Source organism: Dermacentor albipictus, chromosome 2 (genome assembly GCF_038994185.2).
Source record: "Dermacentor albipictus isolate Rhodes 1998 colony chromosome 2, USDA_Dalb.pri_finalv2, whole genome shotgun sequence".
Classification (NCBI taxonomy): domain Eukaryota; kingdom Metazoa; phylum Arthropoda; class Arachnida; order Ixodida; family Ixodidae; genus Dermacentor; species Dermacentor albipictus.
This window is the reverse complement of record NC_091822.1, coordinates 70,603,572-70,615,049: the sequence shown is the minus strand read 5'-3', so window position 1 is coordinate 70,615,049 and position 11,478 is coordinate 70,603,572. Positions and strand designations below refer to the sequence as shown.

At 44.5% G+C, this 11,478-nt stretch overlaps 1 pseudogene; it reads left to right on the top strand.

The window, feature by feature from the left end:
* Positions 1-220: 220 nt before the first annotated feature.
* The window catches only part of LOC135908216 (uncharacterized), a 30,501-nt pseudogene continuing 19,243 nt past the window's right edge, over positions 221-11,478 (top strand).

Genomic DNA, 11,478 nt, shown 5'->3' with positions numbered 1-11,478 from the left:
CATGAGTGATGAAAGCTGTCAGATCCCTGCTGTCAGGGTGCAAGAGAACCTGATGGTAGGCGGAATCCAAGTCAAGTTTGGAGAAGTGTGTAGCGCCTACAAAAGCGTGAAGCAGCTCCTCTGTGTGGGGCAATGGGAAACTGTCTAGAACAATAGGTTTGTTCGGCTCTCGAAGGTCTACACATATCCTGATGCTACCATCTTTCTTGTTAACAACAATGGGGAACACACATTCAGAAGTATCGATGCGCTCGATGATGTCAAGGCTCAGCAACCTCTGAAGCTCATTTGATACTGGTGGCCGGAGAGAACATGGCAGACGGCGAAGCTTCAAAGTTACAGGCTGCACGCCTTGCCGCGTCTTGATGCGATGCATGAACCCCTTAGCAAGACCCAACTCGGGACTGAAAAGTGAACTGAACTCATGTGCTAAGGCTGGCGGAAGAGCTTTGTTACGGGGCTGCGTGCTCTACGGTGTGGAAATGGAACAGGTTAGCGGGTCAACGACAGTCGGCAGCGGAGCAACGATGTGTATAAAGCACTTGAGAGCAGAACCCTCAATGCGAAGATCTACGGCTTTAATACCGTCAAGACCAATCAGACAAATTCCTTGGTGAACAACATAAAAATGTAGCGAGGCTGTGCGGTCTTTAAACCGAACGTCTGCCTGGAAACAACCTAGCACGGGAATCGGCCGTTGAGAGTAGTCGAACAGGCATGCGGAGCAGGCAGGAGCGGAACGCTCTGAAAATATCGACTGAATTCTTGCTCCGACAGGATTGAAACAGACGACCGTGAATCTACAAGGAATGGCAAAGTGACATTCGCGACTTGCACTTGAATATGAATTCCGCTACGCGCGGAACGTTGCACAGTCAAAACTTGCTCAGCACTGCTAGATGACGAAACAGCTTCATGAAATTCAACTTCACGGACTCAGCCTTGCCTTTGAGCAAGCTTCCGGTTGCGTACCCTTTGAAAGTGGCCCTTGCGACCGCAAAACGAAGTTCTTACCATGCGCTGGGCACTGCGGCGCCGAAGCGATGCGGTCCGGCGAGCCGCATCGGAAACAATGAGGCGAACCGGAGCGGCTACTCCGTTCTCGGTTCCGCTGAGGGGTACAGTTCGGCTGCGGCGCACGTGAGCCGCCCGCGCCCCACGTTAAACTCTGCTCAAAGGTGGCTGCCGGTTGCGAATTCCTTTTTTTCGAAGAATGCGAGGCTGATTTACGACGCTGCCGCAATGAAATTGCTTCGACCGAAGCAGAAAGCTCCCTTAGCTCTTCAGCCGCCTGCTCAAACTGAAGGGCAATTCGAACAGAATTCTCGAATGAAAGTGTGGAGCACTCGAGCAGTAACCGCTCACGTACGCGATTGGAAGCTACGCCGGCAACGAATTGATCCCGCAGAGCATCATCTTGCGAGGCAAACGAACAATGTGACGCTAGCTCCCGTAGAGCGGCAACAAAGTCATGAACGGACTCGCCTGTGTTTTGGCTGCGGCGGTCAAAGCGATGACGCTCGATGATAACGTTGCGCGACGTCGAAAACTGGTTGCCGTAATGCGGCGAGTGCAGAGTCGTATTCGTCAGGAGGGGCCACGACAGACTTGTCATCGGCGAGTGCTGCGGCACTTGGCGCGACCGGTGCTGCGGCGCTGGTCCCTGCATGTAGCGTTTGATAAATACGCTGGCCCTCCGCCCCCAAACAATGCAAAAGAATAGCCTCGCGTTACTCCAGCTTGAATGCGGCGGCTCCGGATGCCAGCAAGTACACCTTGAACATCTGCTCCCACTGCTTTCATGGCCATGACGGACGACCGGGTGTAGGAAAAACGGTGGCAGAGCAAGCCCGGTGAAGCTCATGGTGGGCGGATACGGACGGCGCAGCTGGGGGTACGTTCACGAATGTGGTATTGACCGAAGGTGGAAGTCAGGCTTCAGCCGCCCCGATGTAAAAAGCCGTTTATTCAACCACACATATAATGAAGAATAGAAACGCCCCCTGGGGAATAAAGAACTGAAATGAATAACGAAACTGAATGTAACAACGCCCTTTCTTATTAAGACTGCAGCGAATGTCAAAATCCACATGGGTTATTTGTGGTGCACTTTATTTAATTCTTGGTAACATTGCTTTCATTGCTTTGCAGGTCCACCCTTCAGCTGTTGTGCTGATGCCCCACAAAGGGCAATAATGCAAAATATGCACCAGTTCAATGGGCATTTTGGCTGTAGCTGGTGCTTGCATCCTGGGTTTGTCATCGATGGTAAGCAAATTTCGTTCCTTTCGCATGAGAAAGCTTTCGTATCGTAATTATATAGCTGCAGGACAGGTAAAGCTCAGTGCATGAAGAATCTTCATATAGATTCTGATTGTATGCTGATTTAATTTCGATGTGTTTAATAAAACAGTACATAACTACAGTATAATACCTCCAGAAATATTTATTGTTTCTTTAGCAGTGCGTAATCAAATATTTATTGTTTGTATAGCAGCGGTTAATATGGAGCTTCACAATCTTATTTTTCACCTGCTGCTTCCAATAAAGTATCGCCGTCTTGCTGTAGTCATTTTCAAGTCAAGCTTGCTTTTCTTAATCGATAAGGGAGGAGCAGCCGCATAAAAGCTGCTACGTATGTACATCAGCTTGAATATTGAAACACCGTCGAGAATTTGTTATTAGCATGTAGGGTTGACCTGCTGATTTGAGCACCTGTGTTGTTTTCTTTTGGAATAGGAACCATTAAGTATACAATCGACCAGCCAGTGCACGACAGAGCAATGGAAGAAACCGTTGACGCCATGAAGACAGCAGCACGCACACGGACAATTGTTCAAGGCATAAAGGGTCCCACTCCATTAATGAATATGCCACACTTTGATATAGTCTGGGGATTCACGCCGGATTACATGCATTGTGTGTTGCTGGGAGTTTCACGCCAGTTGACAGAACTGTGACTCACCAGTGTGAACCAGCCCTACTACATTGAGGGGCCAGCATTGCTCAGTGCTGTAGACAAGCGGCTGTGCAACATCAAGCCACCATTGTGTTTCAGACTGTAGCGTACCCTTTCCTTGCGGAAGTATTGGAAGGCTTCAGAGTGGCAGCAGTGGCTGTTGTGGTTTTCACTGCCTTGTTTAGATGGCATTTTGCCTATCGAGTATCTTAGGCACTTCACCTTGCTTATTAGAGGAGTATCCCTAATGCTAATGGACAATGTTAGCAGCGCTGATGTCAGTGAGAGCGCCAGCCTACTAGTGAAGTTTGTAGTAGGTGTGCAATTTCTTTATGGAGAAAAAGAAATGACATTTAATATACACCAACTCTTGCACTTGCCCAAGAGTGCGACACTGCAGGGACCACTTTGGTCACATTCCTGCAAACATTGGGCATATGAAGGAGCTAGTCACATCTGCAAAAGGTGTGCCAATCCAATTTGTGGAATGGCTGTTGATGTCCAGCTCTTTTGCTAGTCTTAAAGCATCAACTCTCCCTCAGACTAGAGAATTTTTAACCAAAGGGAATGCTGCAAAATGTGGGGCAGTTCTTTTGTTGATTGGCAAGCCATGAAAAGTACTGCAGCCAGTTTTAAATTTGGTAATGAATCATATTGGCTGCATGATAGTTGGTCCCATTGTGGAACATGACAAAGTTGCAGTGTCTCGACATGTTTTCCAAAGCAAACAGTATAAAAGACCAAGCAAAACAGATTGCACTGCTGCAATGCTTCCTTCAGAGGCATGTGTAATAATTTCTCACATCCTTGGGTTTAAAGACATCGCTGGCAAAGATAGAGTTCTTGTAGTATGCGAAAAATTTCACACAAGTCAGACTAAAGCTTCCCACATTCACAAGGCCAAAAGTGTGCAGTCCAGCCACGTCACTGAGGTAAAGACGGGCATCGTTCCATGTTTATACATGGAGATTGAGCAATCAATCTTTTTTTGCATCAATTGCTTTTAATGCCCTTTTTAAAAACAGGAGATGAATTATAAAACAGGAGTTCAAAGGAACACTTATTTCTGCAGAGGCCCTGCAACACCCTTTATTAAAGTTGTCACATATGTTTGGAATTAAAAGGCATCACCACACAGGGCTTTTACAGCAAATAACATTTATCTCAGGAATTCATGGCATCATTGTTGTCTAAAGCTATTCTCAGTGACAACTTGAGTGTTCAATATGAGCTCTGGCTACGAAACCCCATGAAAACTGCCCTCTATGCCTTTGCATTCTGAAACATAGTTCCCGACAGGCACTGATATTGTATGAAGTCACCTTTGCATTGACATTATGGAAACAGGCCAGTGTAGTTGACTAGTACATTTATACAAATTCTTGGAGTTGTACACCGGAGCAGTTGCCACTGCATTCTTAGTTTGGGTATATATATATCATGTATGTGTGTGTGTGTGTGAAAATTTATCCACCATGCGCGTTAAGTGCTTTAGGGCACTTTTATGTAATGAAACTGTGGTGTATGTGCTTGTATGTGTGCAAATTCTCTGGGTACTCGCCTACTCTGGCTCTGTATAGTCATAGCAGCCTTTGTGCCACTAAACACCATTAATCATAATCATCTAGATACTCAAGAGAACAAGTTGAATCTTTGAATGTGGTAACTAAAATGCTCCCCAATATCTAACTCACAAAATTGGGAACTTTTAATGATGCCCACAGTTCACACCCGCACCTTATCACTTGACACACTTCAACACAGATGCACATGCGAACGCATCACTCTTTTACACAAGACCAACAGGCGTATTTATGTTAACGCCCTCTTTACTGTTGCCAGTTCTTCAGCACGTGTCACTTGCCGTAAAAACCTGCTTAACATCATGCCATTTATGCCGTTTTTAGACTGCTTCAAATTTTCTTTCTTTCCTTTAACAGTTGAACTATGGAACAATTTAGATGGCACATAGCATATGATGTCTGTTGATCACATTGTGCGAATTACCTAATCATATATTTTTCAAATGATACTGTACTGATTTCTGTGTTAATTTTTTCACTCACATTTGCAATCATGTAGGTTCCTAATAATAGAAGCCGACTGGTATACAATACATCCATAGTCTATGCGGGACAACACAAGGCTTTTAAAAAGAGACAGGAGGCAATACCTATCTGTTCCCCACAACTCATGAGATAAAATCTTTAAAAGGTTCATGGTTTTAAGACATTTCAGTTTCAACTGTTTTATATGCTGCATGAAGGTTAGCTTACTATCGAAGATTACACCTAGAAATTTTTGTTCTTTTCTATTTATCAGGTTTTTCCCATGCATCGCAATACAAGGGTCAGGACATACCCCTCTACGTCTGGAAAACAGCACAAAGGAAGTCTTTTCTGCACTGAATCTAAATCCGTTTTTGTCGGCCCATTTCGTGAACCGATTAACAGTCAACTGGATCTGGCGTTCACATATGGACAGGTTGCAGGATTTAAAGCTGATTTGGATGTCGTCCCCATAGACAGAATAAGACACCACTGGTGGTATAACAGAGCGGAGAGAGTTCATTTTGATTATAAAAAGTGTGCAACTTAGCACACCTCCCTGTGGTACACCGTTTTCTTGAATAAAAGTGCGCGATAATACATTGCCAATTCTTACGCAGAACTTCCTTTGAGATAAGTAATCTTGCAAAATGTTCAGCATGCTGCCACAAATTCCATAGGATGACAGGTCTTGCAGAATACCATATCGCCAGGCAGTATCGTATGCCTTTTCAAGATCAAAGAATACAGCTATACAGTAATGGCTGTGTACAAATGCATCACGTATATATGACTCAAGCGGAACAGGATTATCGGTTGTCGACCTCCCTCTTCGGAAGCCAGATTGCTGAGGGTCGAATATACCGTTATATTCGAAAAAGAACGCAAGGCGGTGGTTAATAATTTTTTCAAATACCTTAAGTAGACAGCTGGTGAGTGCAATTGGTCTATAGCTATTAACTAAGGAAGGGTCTTTGCCGTGTTTGAGTATTGATAGGACTATTGCTTCTTTCCAAGATGAAGGTATATGACCAGTTGCAAAAATCTTATTGTAAAGACCAAAGATGCAGTTTAGGGTCTCATAAGGCAGATTCTTGATTATTTCATATGTTATTGTGTCAGAACCTGGAGCCGAGATACCACAAGAGCCTAGGGCAAGCTTTTCATGGAATGTTAATGGTCTATTGTACCCTTCTGATGACTTTTTTGGGTGTAGAGGAATATTTTCAGCTATTCTTTTATGCTTTAAGAAAATTTCGGAATAATTTTCCGAGCTTGATACTCTCTCAAAGTGCTCGCCTAGAGTGTTTGCTTGGTCTTCTATTGACTCACCAGAGCCATTGACGAGAGGAAAAGGATTTGGACGTTGTCCTTTTAGTTTACGTACCTTGTTATATACCTTGCTAACATCCGTGTATGAGTTTATGGAGGATACGTAGCGTGTCCAGCTTTCTCTTTTCGATACTCAGCGAATACGGCGGCCATTTGCCTTGCATCGCTTAAATTCTATTAGATTTTCTGTGGTTGGGTAGCGTGAAAGTCTACTCCATGCTTTGTTCTGGCGTTTCTTTGCAGTTTCGCAGTCTTTGTTCCACCACGGCTTTGGATTGACTTTATATGTACAGGACTGAGGGATGCAGTTTTTTGCAGAACAGAGAATATGTTCAGTGATGTAGCTGGCCAGTTCCTCTACACCTAGGTGGTCCACATCTTCCAGGCGCAGCTTGCATATGTTTCTGAATTTCGACCAGTCTGCACTATGAAGTTTCCACTTTTTGGGGTAAGCTGGTCCATCGTGCCACTTTGTTGTTTCTAGGAGTGTAGAGAAATGATCGCTCCCGTATGGATTACTGATAACTCTCCATTCCAGGTATGGAAGAAGTGACGCTGACCCTATTGCTAAATCTATGCATGAATACGTGTTGTGTGTGGAACTGTAAAAGGTTGGATCTGCCTTGTTAAATATACAGGCTCCAGAAGAAAGAAGGAAGTTTTCTATTGCCTGTCCTCTCGCATCACATCTTGAGTCACCCCAGAATGTGCTGTGAGCATTGAAGTCTCCGATTACTATATAGGGTTCGGGAAGTTGGTCGATCAGTTTTTTAAATTCTGCTGTGTCAAACCGTTCATCAGGCGGTAAATATATAGAGCAAATCGTTATAAGTTGGTTAAACAATATAGCCCAAACAGCCACTGCTTCAAGTGGACTCTGGAGTGATACATGCTGGCATGCTACTGACTTTTGGACTATGATTACCACACTGCCAGAAGAAGAATGACCATTATTTCTACCTTTACGGAAAACTATGTAGTGTTTTAAGAAGTTCTGGTGTGTAGAATTTAAATGTGTTTCTTGAACACAGAACAGTCGTGGCTGATATTCCGCTAGTAGATCTTTGATATCATCTAGATTGCGAAATAGGCCCCTGGCATTCCATTGAATTATTTGTGTAGCCATATCGAGGAAGATTTTGGTTGTCTGTGTTCAAGAGCACGTAGTAAAGATAGATGGATATGTATACTAGGGCAGTAACCATTTAGGTTACCGGTCCCTTTCTTTGAGCAGTTACAGGAATTTTTCCAGGAAAAATCCCCGGCGTCGATGACGCCGGGGATTTTTGATCGACCTCCATAACCTTTTCCGAGGTGCTGGAGGATCGTGAACTAGGCGCTGAAACTCGCGTCCCAGGCCGTGGAGTTCGGATTAGCTTTGGGACCTGCGGGACTGGAGTCAGCAGGTCCACTTTCGATGTTGATGGAGCAGCACTTGCTGCAGCACGTACTGCTGCAGAATGTACTTGCAACATTGTTAATTGAACGAAATTTTGATGTGAACCTATTTTAATTATACTTATTGTTGTCTGTCACACATTTGCTGCTTTAGCACCAGATTTGCCTGTGCCAGACGCCTTATACGATACGAAAGGATGCCAGGATGGCAACTTTGTGGCCACATCTGATGGACGTGCGAGTATGGTTGTTGCTCACCTATACCACAAATTTATCGTTAGCACCCAAATTCAAATAAAACTTGTTCTTCAAGCTCTTCACATGGATGTGTTATAACCAGCAGTTGCCTCTAGTGCTGTAATACTAGTTGACGCTGTATATAGCAATAAACGACTTTTTTTCGCTTTCTTCCAGTTCCACTTGTCTGGTGGAATTTTTGTCACGCCTGAGCAAGCAGAAAAACTGTTCAGAAATAAAAAGCCAAGCATCCTTGTGAGAGACACGGCCCAGGTGATCTGGGGCAATGAACTATTGGCAAAAAGAAGTGTCAGCAGCAGACTCGCACCAACAAAAAGTGGCAGCAGCGAGCAGCCATCCAAGCAGCTGACGCCTGCAAAGGCGGAGGTTGTTTATGTTAGGTACTTGTTGCTTAAGGTTTGTTAAAGAGTATGCATTTTTCCATCTTGTCACTGTGATCATCTTTTGAAATACATTATTTTGATTACAGATTGTCTGCGACACTGGGATCAGATACACAACCAGGACATCGGCGCTACGGAGCGTGCTCTGCCAAGGACCCTCAGTGAAAAAATTCAAGATGTAAAAAGAAAACTTCGCCTTCCACACTGAGAAAGTGCTGTCAAGTACTAGAGTACCACTGTAAATATTTTTAAATATACGTACATTGTGTTTTTGACTGCTGGAGTTTTGTCCTCTATGCATATGGCTGAGTGGTTGCTCAAAACAACCAGCTATATGCCCTTCTCCTTGGAAGAAAAGCACTGTATGGAAGTGTGAAACGTAATCGATCCTGTTAAACTTTCGTTCCAGTGCAGAACTCGGCTTGATTTAATTCTGTCTACCAGAAGGACATTTCCAGCTCGGTAGCTGAGACTCCAAGTGGAAATTGCTTTATTTTCAGCTGGAAACGGCTTCGATTCCAGTTATTACAGGAACCCTCTCAAGCTAGATTGAGAGCATTCTCTAGCTGGAACAGGGACACTTTCCAGCTGGAATAGGAGCACTTTCCAGCTGGAAAGAGGAGCAATTTCCTGCTGGAAGAGGAGCAATTTCCAGCTGGAAGAGGAGCAAGTTCCAGCTGGATCAGAAGTTCCAATCCCGGCTGGAAAGAGTCATTTCCAACTGGAACATTTTCCAACTGGGAAGGATTTCCGGTTCAATAATACAGCTGGAACTGGAAATTTTTTCCATCTGGGTACTGCCTGAACTCGAATGGGAAGTTACGAACAATCCTTACGGGAGTGACTACTTTCCCATACTGTTGAGAACACTTAAAGAAAATGAGTATCCACCACAGGCTCCTAGGTGGAAGATTGACACAGCTGATTGGGAGAAATTCCAAACCCTCACTAGTATATCATGGGATGACATGTCCTCGTTAGAAATTGATGCTGCTGCGGAATATTTTACAGCCTTCATAATAGATGCCGCATCTAAATGCATAAGTGAAGTAGGTGGCTCGGCATGCAAACAGCGTGTCCCGTGGTGGAACGATGAATGTAGAATCGCTTGTAGGAAAGAGAACAAAGCGTGGGGATTGCTACACGCTTCTCCCACTGCTGAGAATCTTGTCAACTTTAAAAAAAATAAAGTCCCAAGACAGGAGAACCTGCCGAGAGGCCAGAAGAGAAAGTTGGCAGAAGTTTTTATCGAGTATTAACTCATTTACAGATGAGGCCAAAATCTGGAACATATACATAACTTGCACGCACGTCACTTCCTGCAGCTTCCGTGACCGCGTCTGCCATTGCCGAGTACCAACTGAACCGGCAGCCGTACGGACAACTGTGTTTGCGTCTTTCTGTAGTCCTTGCTTTGTTCGAAATAATGCCTATATGCGCAATATATGGTTGCCGAACAAGAAGCATGAGTGCTAAGAGGCCCAGCTGCACTGGCTCGAGCGTAGGATTACACAGTTTGCCTAAGATAATAACTCGGCAGGGTGAAAGAACGAGAATTCTCTCTGAAAAGCGCAGGAGCCTCTGGCTTGCTCGTATTACTAATAGAAACGACTTGAAGTACCTTGAAAATGTCCGTGTCTGCAGTCGCCACTTCATCACGGGTAAGGAAAAGGCACACCCGCATGCATTTACAAACCGATATAGGCAAGCCATGCCGCTGATTGCGATGCACGCACGCAGTAGATCTCGTCCACTGTTTACGTACGCGGTTCTTTCTCTCGCTTCTGTTACTGTACGCTGCACGCCAGGAGTTCTTGATTGCTGTTTACGTACGAATTTCACTGCATGCCAGCAGTTCTTGACTGCCATTTACGTACGCTGCCCACTTTTTCTTCTCATTCTTAAAACGCTGTCTGTGCAACATCGTTATGTGCCGTGTAAAAACATGGGTGCTTTTGTGTCGGCATCTCGAAGTCTCGCCACCCTATGTGATCATTACATTGGGAGGCTTCGCGATGGCTCTGAATATTTGCAGGCAGGCCTTCCAAGTTGATGGATGAGGCAAACACTGACTGGGCACCAATGCAGCATCTGGGTTATGGAAGTGAAAGAACTTTGACCAACGAAGCGAGGTTCCAGCGATCGAAGAAGCGCAGGCAAAAAAAGAAAGAAAAGGATGCTGTCGAACCCAGCGTAGCAGCGCAACAGTCTCCCGTGGGTATCGAGTTTCCCGAAAGCGGTGCAAGCTCGGAAAATGAGGCAGAATGTCGAATGGAGCTTCCAGTTTCTACTGTGGACTCAGAACCATGCAAACGTAAGTTTGCAACAAAATATTGTGATACTGCCTACTGTGAATCACTTGGGATTTGCTTTACATTTTTTTCTTCTTTTGCAGGTGATATTGGTGTGCAGACGGATTTAAAGGGGTAAAACATCCAAGCACTTAAGGCACACAACAAGAGACTTACTTCTAAATTGTGCACCTTAAGAAAGCAAAAAGAATTGCTTGAAGTTACGGAAGCATCTCTGCATCAAGATGACGCCAAAGTTGCCTTTTACTCGGGAATGATAAACTATTCGGTCTTGCATGGTATATTCCAACTGGTCGAGTCTGCTGTAGAACATACGCCACAAAATGGGTTGCCAAAGTTTCAAGAGATCATTATTTTCTTAATGAAACTTAAGTTCAACTTTCCGCACCAGGATCTTGCCTACAGGTTTCGCATTTCATGTGCTACCGTCAGTAGAATTTATGAGAAGTGGCTGGATGCTGCCTTTTCAAGGCTGAGGTCACAGATTGTGTGGCCGTTACAAAGAGATATACAAAGGACAATGCCACAAGCGTTTTTTTAATCATTTCGCTCTAAAGTGGCAGTCATAATTGACTGCTTTGAGATAAAAATTGAAAGACCATCATCCTTGCAGCCAAGAAGCGAGACTTGGTCAAACTATAAGAGCAGCAACACTGCCAAGTTTTTAATTGGCACCTGTCCACAAGGCATAATTACATACATTTCTGAAGGTTGGGGAGGCAGAGCTAGCGATAAGCACATAACCGAACATTGTGGCATTTTGGAATATTTGTCACAAGGGGATGTTG